Below are 11,962 nucleotides of genomic sequence, written 5' to 3'. Positions count from 1 at the left end.
TTTAGCTGGTACAATAAAGATGCATTATAATCCATTGTTATTGTTTTTCCTTTTTCCAAATAGTCAACGAAAATAATTTCACGTGCATCCCAAAATACAGTAGCCATAACCTTACCAGCTGATTTTACGGTTTTCGCCTTCTTTGGACATGGTTCGCCTTTCGCAATCCACTGCTTTGACTGTTCTTTCATCTCGGGAGTATAGTGGTGTATCCATGTTTCATCTACAGTCACAAAGCGACGAAAAATTCATCCGGATTGCGTTGCATGAGCGACAACAGGGCTTTAGAGGCCACCACCCTATTGCGTTTATTGTCGACTGTGAGCAAACGCGGCACCCATCTTGCAGAAATTTTTTTCATGCCCAATTTGTCATGTAAAATAGAAATGACTTACCTCGTAAAATAGAAATGAGTAACCTCAATTATCTCACTCAACTTTAATCTTTGGTCACTTAACACCATATCGTGGATTTTATTGATCATTTCTGGTGTAGTCACCTCTACAGGACGTCCTGAGCGTGGTTCATCCTTTGTTGATGTACGACCACGTTTAAATTCATTTAACCAGTTATAAATAGTTGCAAGTGAAGGAGCAGATGTGCCGTGAACTAAATCCAACTCATTTTTTATTTCCTTTGCTGTTAACCCTTTTATATTAAAATGTTTAATAACAGCTCTAAACTCAATTTTCTCCATTTTTGTAAACAAGCAAATTTTTTTTTTAAATGTACGAGAAACACACAACAACCCGACCAATCTGATTGAAACTTCGCAGCATACTGAATCGGTAGTGCCGCTGCATGAAAACAAACCGCTTACAGTACTAGTCGCGCCACCTGTCGGCTTTTCTAAGGACTTATTGACCCACCCTCGTACTATGGATTATTGATGTTCCAACGAGAAATCACTTTTTACAATCTGTTATAAATATGCTACTACTTTTGTACACCTCAACACCAGAGTTGCAATCCAAATGGGCAATTCAAACTGATTTGAAAGATATTCAACATCATAAATAATAGTATAAGTAGGTACTTGCGTAAAAAGTTGTAGTACCTACATATTATTATGCAAAGGTAGCAGAATATATTAATTTGCTTACATTCAAAATTTACTTTGCTGTAGGTGTATTAAAATTATTTAGTGTTTAATTTTGAAATGTAAAATAATTATAAAATTAGTATTTGTGTGTTGAGATTTCTATACCTAACTTAATGATGACAATATTACACTTATCGATATTTTGATCGATTCAATATTTTATGATATCATACAACGGAGCATTTACCTCGTAACGTATGAAATAATAATATAGAATTTTAAAATACTGCGCGGGAAACTAGTATGTACTTCATTATTATAATACGCGCCAGTCAAACACGTCGTCTGTCGGTTACGACTGGAAGCTCTCGGGAACACTGCACAAACCGAGGTAAAATTATTGTACGTTCACTGAGCTTACATCGGCAGAGTGCAAAAAAACGTCTACTGGCGGGCGGTGCAAGTTCCTCTTCTGCACCTTCTACAAATACTTTGAAAGACCTACATGTGTATTGTAGGACGTAGGATGCATACATGCTTAGCGGCCGGTCAAAATTACCCCATAAATTACGTGCATGCGCGTAGAGGGCGGGCGACAAATTAGAATTATTTTACAATAATTAATTAATACTATATATAGGTATTTGAATACGTATATATATTATATTATTATAACATAATAAATTGGGAGATCAGTGCACCCTTTGCTCCTATATAAGAGCCGTCCCTGATGAACACCACACTGCGTTTCCAATAAACGCTGAGGCACGACACTCTTAGATATTTCCAGGTCATCCCATTTACACTATGTATTGTTTTCTTCTAGGATGCCGAAATCCGATTGGTTTGAGGTTCTCTTCTAGCATCCAAGCCCAATTGTTGCCTCTTCACTCTTAGCATGATGAGAGGCTGATTGGATCGATGTTTTATCTTCTTGTAAGTAAGCATGTGGCTTATAATATTATTTTACATTAATACAAGTACCTCATATTTGAAAAATTAGACATATTGTTGTTTTAGCACTCTATAATAAACATGACAGGATGCCCATATTATAATTGTCTTTGGCGTTACGTTAGTTACAAGCTATCCATTAGCATTGTAAACATAATCATTAAAACCACCCAAATATAATATGTACATCATCATATAGTTTAGTACCCTGGTGTTTTTAATAAAATACATATAAAGAATATAATATCCCTTTCAGCTTATTTTTCATCCCAATTAGAACTATCACGCAGATATATGAAGGGTTTAATGGATTATTTTGTGTTTTTTCATGTTGCCAGATGTTATACATGAGTAATCACATTGATCACACTTAAATAGTTTGTCGCCAGAATGAGTCATTTTGTGTAATTTTAAATTATTTGACTGTATACACGAGTATTCACACATGTCACATTTAAACGGCTTTTCACCAGAGTGAGTCATTTTGTGTTTTTTCATACTACTTGATGTTATACATGAGTAATCACACTGAGTACAATTGAACGGCCTTTCGCCAGTATGAGTCATTTTGTGTGTTTTCATGCTACTTGACTTTATACAGGAGTAATTACATATATCACATGTAAACGGCTTTTTACCAGAATGCGTAACATTGTGGATTTTCATGCTACCTGAAGTTATACACGAATAATCACACTGGGCACATTTGAATGGCCTTTCACCAGAATGAGTCATTTTATGTAATTTTAAGCTACTAGATTGTATGCAAGAGTAATCACATATATTACACTTAAATGGCTTTTTACCAGAGTGCGTCATTTTGTGTATCTTCATGTAACTTGATTGTACACATGAATAATCACATTGATTACAAATGAAGGGCTTTACGCCAGTATGAGTCATTTTGTGTACGTTTAACTTACTAGTTGTTGAACACGAGTATTCACATTTGACACATTTAAATGGCTTTTTACCTGAATGATTCATTTTGTGTAGTTTCAGCTTATAAACCGTTATACACGAATAATCGCATTGATCACATTTAAATGGTTTTTCACCAGAATGATTCATTTTGTGAAGTTTCATGGAAGCAGATCGATTGCTGAAGTAATCACAGTCTTTACATTGAAATGGTTTTACACTTGTTATAGTCTTTTTGGCTATTGTATTTTTATGAAATGCTTTGTGAAGCTTTAATAAATGTAACGACGCAAAATAATCGAAACAAATATCGCATACAAAATTTTCATTATAAAACTTTTTTTTCTCTAATGTAATAACAGCTATTAATAAATCAGGATATTTGACGTTAGATTGTATATGATAACATTTAGTGATACGAAGGATGGTGTCTGTTTTAGTAATTGTTTCATATATCTCCAGCTCTTTTTTAATGTCTTGTTCATTAACCTGTATTTCATTGAATGGCTGTTGAACTTCTGAGATACTCTTTGACAATTCGAGACCAGGAATGTAAGTCAATGCAGAGGTTCCAGGAATACACTAAAAAATATGAAGTATTAAATTAATGTGACGATACAAATAATTACAAGATAAAAAGAACTTTTTATATACAACGTTTTTAAATCTTTTGTTGAATCATATAAACTTGACTTGACTAGCTTAAACGATCAAAAAAAATGTACTTGATAGAAATAATACTGAAATGTCATTTTGACATTTCATATTGATTTCCATAGTAACGCACGTATATATTAATAATATAGTTGCTAGGATCCCAGACACCTAGCAATCAATAATGGTGTCGAAATAACTTTTCATACAAAACAGAATTAACTGAAAATGAATTCAATTCTACTTAAAGATGGCTAAAAGTATTAAAAATACATTGGCATCGTGTTCTGATATATTCTAAAAGTTTCAAATGTCTAGCTAGTCGGAAAGTTAGTTAAAAATCGATTGCAAGATTTGTACTGGATAAACAACCACCGGACAAATAAGAATGCAACCAAATAAAAACGTTGTAAAATACACGAGTTAATACGAGAAAAGACACTCACAGAGTAGATAATACATACAGAAAAGAGGGATAAGTTATTTTAGTATAGTCAATCTCTTGACATATCCTGCGGGGATTTCTAATAAGCTCCAGTCTTGAATCTGTTTTTTTTTTCAGATGTGTGTAATCGGTGCTGTGGGACGTGGCATCTTACCAACGCTGTCATGATCTCAGCTTTCGAGCTTTGAGAATCGAAGTCTCAGCTGAATCCTAAGGGTAGATTAGTATGGCAAGTTATAGACACTGAGTTCATGAGCGGACATGGCAGCCTCGATGATTGAATTAATCACGCAGAGACCCTAAACTTGGATGGGATATGTATTTCTGTTACCGCCAGGGAGAGCGGCACTTGGTATGCTTGTGATACATACTCAGAAGCTCCCTCACAATGCACAATTGCTACTAAAGCGATCTACGCTCTACGGGTCTTGTAGTTGCGAGATTTAACGATTGAACAATGGAAATGGCGCAACCCTGTCCTTGCTCAAATACGCTGACGAAGTATATTTGTTTCAGTAATAGCTGGTGCACCTTCTGGAGACACATCCTGAGGATTGTACATTCGCAAATGCAGTTAACCTACCCAAGGCACCTGCAGAACATCGTAGTTGGACACAGCTCAATTGAATTTATTGCCCTATAGTGAATATAAAAGTTTTTAACATACATGACTTGAAAACACCTCAGATATATACCTACTAGAAAAAAATCATAATTGAAACATATCCACTATAATCACGCCAATATGCTTTAACCAATTAAGCTATATGACTCCTACCTAATTTCAATAGTTTAAACTAGTAGGTCCCAAATGAAACGTTTATCAAATTGCATTATTCTTGACTATCGGCTTTTGTGTTTTAAATCGAGGAATAATAATTGCCTTAGTTACTAACCGACGCCCGGATCTGAATTTTATTATCCGTTGAATAAAAAAATGGTTTATTAAAAATTGTAAGCAAGTTCAAGTAGATGTTATAAAAGTGTTATAACTAGATGTTTGGCGAGAGCAGCCGTCGTTTAGTAACTAAGGCAATTAATATTAGGTCAATGTCTGACTCCAAACACAGATTGAAAAACAATATGTGTCATTGAAAAACCCAAGATTCGAACCTGGGACCCACAACATAATAAATCCACGCAGCAGCTGCATATGTAGTTTATTTTTAGTTCATAAAATATTGTGTAACTACCTGGTTTATTGGTTTGTATATGGTATACGAGCAACTAGGTTGAGAGTGCTTATCATTACTTTGGCATATATCATCTAGAACGATCTCTTTCTCTGAGTCTACCCGCTCCAAGGCAGTCTCAGATTTTATAGTGGTCAGGCATTTAGAAGGGATCTAAAAATTATAAACATTTTATGAATAAAAAGTTGTCATTGATAAAAAGGCATATTATTAGTGTCGTATGAAATTCAGAATAATATTATGTAGGTACAAGATACGTTTTCGCTGTGTTACATTTACATATAACAGTGGCAAAGGGTGTAGGTAGGCTGTTAAGATCTGCCATAACTAATGGACACTAAACTTTATCAGTCATACGTATTTGTTTTTTATTCATATTCTTTAAATTCATTAAGCCCTGCGAAAACTTAACCATAATAGACAATTTTTGTGTAATTTAATAAAACGCAATTCTTTTTTTTTTTGTAGTACTTATTCCACTTTTAATCAATAAATTAGGACCAGTTTCGTCCACCTCAGAGAGACATTTTTAACTAAATACATTTTTTAAAAACAATATTTATCAAACAAAATCCAAAGCGACAGCAATAGAATGCAGAATGCAGTTCCACCATGAATAATTGAGAGTTCATAAAATAAAATAAAACAAATGATAGATAATAGCCAAAAAATACTGGTGTATCTAAAACATATCTAAAATTATGAAATTAAATCACACAGAACTTTAGATATTTTGTTGATATAATTATATTTGTTTTATGGTTTGGTTGGGCAGGGCTTAATGAATTAAAAAAATATACCAACAATCCAACGAAAACAAATAAGTACTTATGCATGAGAAAGAATGCACAATGTTGTCGTGTCGCCCAAAATACATTAAAATTATAATGGTTTGGTTAGGCAGGGATAAATTTATTATTAAAAACTAACCTAGATACACCATCTGTAAATTATTGTACCCTTAGTTCAATAAAAACAAAAACGTATGATTTACAAAGTTTAGTGTGCACTATTTATGATGGATCATAACAGCCTTACTCCACCCTTCGTTACTGACATATATATATATATATATATATATATATATATCGATAACAGTTTAATACTGCTCTTTTTGCTGTATAGCTAACCATATGTAATGAAAATGATACATGAAATCTCTTCAGGTAAATCGTAATTTACCAATCATCAACGTAAAAGTGATAAATGACATAGGTAGTAAATTCAATGTTTGTTGATACCTAAATTAGTGTAAATAGTAAAAGATGTCGAATGGGTTACATTGTCTTGCAAGCACATTTCAAAATGCCAACAGAATATTTTGTGCTTCGTCAATAACAAGTAGATTTGAATAGGTACCTACATTTTAAAATAATTATTATTGTCCGCATATTCTGTTATGCCAGCGCTCCATTGGCGAGCCAAAAGTCCGAGGACAATAAATCGTCTGATTTGTCTATGCTCTGCTACTGATCAACGAACGAATAAAAAAGTCGAGATGTCAAAAGTCAAAAGTTGCGATTATCGTAATGTCTTCCGATAATCCTATAATTTTGTGTTATTTATATGTAGACTCGCATAAAATAATATAGCAGTGAAAACAACACAAGTTTTACGTTTTATTTTATGAATTTCATAAATACAAATAAAAAAATAATTGGTAAATCTCTCATTTTCTAATGTGTACATTAACAAATAAATCAATGAAAATGTTTAAAACAATTACAGATTTTTTTGCGGTCCGAATAATTGCGTATTAAGGTCAAAACGAATTTGCATAGCGATCGACGGACGAAGTCTGGCAACTCGGAGGGTAAAATATCAAACATGTTTGAAATCCAACGAGCCTGGTCTGCGGATTAAAAAGTCCGCAGACCTGGGGTGCTCCACGCGAAAAAAAAGTCCGAAGACTGTAAATCGTCTGACTTGCGTGCCAATGGAGCGCCGGCATTAGGTGTCATAAATTATATTTTGGGCACACGCGAATGCTGCCGAAATGCTGTTTAACAAGTCTAAGTATGTGAATTTAATCATCCGAATTGGAAAACAAATCTCAAACTATCCGAAAATTACATTTGGAAAACTAACCTCAAATGAGCACATGCCAACGTCGTCATTCTCCTGTTTTATATTATAAATGCCGTCATCCGGACTGCTTGGACGTAGTATTGGCACGTCAAACCATTGATGCCCTTCTGAATGAGATTCATTTTCATCCATTGCTACGTATTTAACACAAATGGACAATGTGAATTGGCAGCTGTGACAATTAATAGACGTTAGTCTTAATTTGTAAAAATTGAAATGTATTGCCAGTAGTTATAAAAGAAATACCAATGAATTATAATTCAACTAGGCTATATAAACAACAAATGAAAGGTATTTTACCCTCCAATAAAACTATTACTATTCATGTTGCCTTTGAAGTCCTTGATATAGGTTTGCTCTTCCTTCGCGTGAGGTGTTATTCTATTCCTTTTTCTTTTCGTTGGTCATGTCTCCATTTTAATTGCCATACCATCTATAATCACGGCTGCCATGATGGTTTATGGATTACAGCTGTTCATTAATGACTCGATAATCTTAGATAACTAACAATTTTCAAAGCGTAAAATGGACGTAAAACATGAAGCAGGTGACTTTTAACCCGGTGCAGCTGAGCACCATCGTTTCGATGTGTCCTTACAGGGAAATAACCTAGAATTAAATACTGTCATCAAACAAGAGTATGCTAATGATCCCTGCCATGCTGCCATGGTTAGTTTTTCAAAGGTAATTTATTATAAAAACTGCCTACCTGATAAATTATTAGTGATTTAGTGCGTTTTTTCCAACCATAGTAATTCTTTAGCTAGACAATCAACATTTATTTTAATGATACCAACAATATCAGTAAATAGGAACAAAGTTTATTATCGTCAAAAAAGGCATTGATATCCTTTTTTATTTATAAAATCAATGTATTTTTTTAGATCCCTTCAAAGTACCTTACAACTACCTAGGTACTGTAAAATTGGAGACTAATTTTGAGCGGGTTGACTCGGAGAATGAGATTGTTCAAGAGGATGTGGAGCTCTTATTCCGAATACAACCCAGGACATCGGGTATATAATAATATATTCATTTTAAATATTTACCTAATCTACATATGATCAAAACGATAGGTAACACACAAAAAAATAAGATGCGCAATAGGGCAACGAATTCGATTAGATGTGGCGAAAAACACTGACGTTTTCGCTCAGTTTTAACTAAAAAATAACTTACTGGTACTTGCTTACCTTATTCAACACAATGTGTATGCAAATTTAATAGTTTCTCAATTCCTCTGATGCTCCAAACATGCGGTCGTTATGTAACCTTCGTTAACTTCCGTCAACTTGACTCCGAATGATCAGTTTCCAAATAGGAATGCAAAGATATGTCAATGGCTTGGCGTACCTAAGTGATATTATTAATTTATTATTATGTAACAGGAATGTATTGTATATCTGACGATTGAAGACTGTTATATATTAGGTATTATATTATTAACTAACAAATTTTACTGGTGACTTCAATGTAGATGTGTATAACTAAATGTGAAACATAACACATTTCAAACAACTCACCACTTAACAGACTAGGATGTAATCTAGTAGACAAGGTGAAGTGATATTAGGTGCGGATAAAGGAATGCGTGCTTATATCTAACTGTTATTTATCACGTGAATCTTTCACTATTGAAATATAAAAGCAATATTGTCTGAGTAAAATTTTCAATAAAATCAAGTCAAACTAATTCATTTCTGTCGACTGTACGCGACAGTGCGACTACTAACTGTGTGGCTAAGTAAAACTGGTTCGTATATACCTATATATTGTGTGTATTTGTGTCATGTATAAAAAAGTTGAAGAATGTAAGAATATTTTGTCTAATATAACTTTTTAATTACTGATAGGTATTATTGATATACCTATCACATTTGTTAACTTCGTTTAATTCCTCATATTGACGATTGTAGATCTCTAGAATTTATTGAGTACCTAGTATTTAATGATCTATTATTATGTTTGACGATGTACCTATACGCCTATTGATTATAATATTATAATTAGTGATAGCGGTTTTTTACAAACACTTAGGTAAGTATTCATAATTCGTTGACTTTATGATGATACGATTTTTACTTACTTTATTGTAAGTATTAATTTATGATATAAGTTAGAATAATTGATTGTCTTCGTTGTCAGTGTGTATTTACCTTTTGGTGAGTGCATTTAGTGCATGAGGATGCCGAAGGGCGAAACCCGGGTCGCAAAAACGACTCAAATGGAATAGTACAAAACTTATATCCATTAGAATTTAAATTCAAATTCCATCATGTAGACCTTCAGTCGATGCTGACTATATAATGATTTTTTAATTACCACCTTTAAAATGCACGTTAATTACATCGATCGGCCGCCTGCTCATTACGCGCCAGGTGCGTCTTCAGCGTCCAAAATATTAATAATATATGATATTTTGAATCTGATTCAGAAGTGCGGCAATTGTTTGTAACATCAATGCATCAAAACAATCCACTTACGGTCGTATAAAGTAAGAGAATACTTACGATGTATTGACACTACACAACGATCATTTGACTAGGTAACTACCTACCTATAGGTTCTGCGTCTCTGTGGCTGCTGATTCACTACATTCATTCATCTGAAGACAGCTGGTGAACGTTTATTAATAATAGGTAGCTAGACAGCATCGAACCGTGATACCTACAGTAAGTAGCTTCCACGTGTTTGCGCTCAACGCATAGGTAATAATAATATAGGAGTAAACACATATTATAAAATATCTTCTGTCCTGTTTTTCAGAGCCCTGTAACCAGCCTTGCTGGTATTAAAACTGAGATTGATACTCTCCAAGTTGTTTTCAAGGAAGAATTTGTCGAAGACAGTGATCCGAAACCTAGTTGCTCATATTCAAAATGCGACCCAATAAATCAGGTGCTTACCCACTTTTACAATATTGTATTGTTATTTTTTTTTTAAATAGGTAGGTTCTATTATGCGATTATATGCACATATAGTTAATCTATAATATCTAGGATAACACACTTCTTATTTAAACATTAGTTTCTTTATTAATAAACCTTTATGAGGCGTCTATTTCCAATACCCGCCAAATCCACACGCAAACAATATTGGCAAATGGACATTTTCTGTATAAGACATTTACATGCTTAAATTTAACATATAAAAATGCACGTATGTAAAGAAGTATGAATCTTTAGGATTAAATAATAAATAATTGCAGAAATATTTTCGTTTTATAGTATAAAAAATGCAAAACCCGTTTGGAGGTAGCGGAGTTTGATTGTTATCACAGGATTTGGCGGAGTTAGTAAGTAATCACTCTTGGATTTGGCGTCGTTCGATCGCAATAAATTAACATTTGTTTCAAAATGATACAGGGTTACCAGCAATAATTATGTAAATGCAAGTTTAATTTTAAATATTTTTATTGAATAAAATTGATTCCATAATAAAAATAATGACATAAAATAATAAAAACTATAGAGTAGAGCTATAGCTACAGGGGTTCTCAACTGGAAAACAAGGAAATTAGTACCGCCTTTTTGAAAATGTATACAAAATGTATACAAACAGTTAATTCGAAAAAAACAGGTTTTCACACAAATAAAAAAAGAATATTATACTAATTTGATTCCTTATCATTTTTCATTGCGCACACGAATGTGTCCGCTGCCGCACCAGCGTGCGCGATCAATCGCGAAAAATCTCTGCTATAGACAATACTAGCATGGAGATAGAATATTTAGTAGGTATATAATATTTATTTATAGGTGCATATTATTTTAAAACCGTCCATTATTTAAAAAAAATGCAATATTAAGTAGGTACTTAGTAGGTAATTTTCAAACAGATATGTAGTTAGGTACATTAATTTATACGCCATTCTACTTTAAACTTTAAGCTACTTGATGTTTACATATTTACAGGATTATTGTTTAAAACTTTTTATCTGCATAGGTTCTACAAATAGGTATTTGTCTAAAGTAAAAATTTGCGTAGGTATATTCTATCATTAGGTACGTAATTAATTCGATATGCCGTCACCAATAATAAAAAATACCTAGGTACCTGCATATAACGTTTTGTAGGTATTCGTTTAAATTTTAAATAAAAAAGAATTTGAAATAAAGATACCTACAATTAAAAATACTGTTTGACTGTGACACATTAAAATGATCAACAAAACATAATAAAAATGTCAAGGAAAGCAGGCAGTCGTAATAAACAATAGTAAGGGGTTTATTTATCACCAACCAATTATTAACAATCAATATTGCTGTCAACTTGAGTCTACAGAAGCAGCAGAATATTCGCGTCGTAAACGTGTATTGTTTCACTTTTAAAGCTTACAAAAAAAACGTAAACAATCACATAAAATAAAAAAAACACAGCATTTTAACAATATAACATAAGTAAAAAAATCACACAAAATAATTGTCGCGTGTTCTAAAATTAGGACCTCTTAAATGTTTATGTTCACCAACATCCTTTCTTAAATATTTTATAAATTGAACAAACTTTACGTAAGAAACAAAACCATTTAACATAGTTACGGGAGAGTATTTTTTCATGCAAGCATTTCGTTTCAATCATACATTTTATTACTCTATTGGAAAAAAAACCTTTGTTTTGATTCACATTTACACGGTGTTATTTTAATACGTTCGTTTTAGTCGA

This window comes from Rhyacophila brunnea, unplaced genomic scaffold (genome assembly GCF_057557595.1).
Source record: "Rhyacophila brunnea isolate RB1 unplaced genomic scaffold, BYU_Rbru_1.0 scaffold_136, whole genome shotgun sequence".
Taxonomy (NCBI): Eukaryota; Metazoa; Arthropoda; class Insecta; order Trichoptera; family Rhyacophilidae; genus Rhyacophila; species Rhyacophila brunnea.
This window is presented reverse-complemented; position numbering follows the sequence as displayed.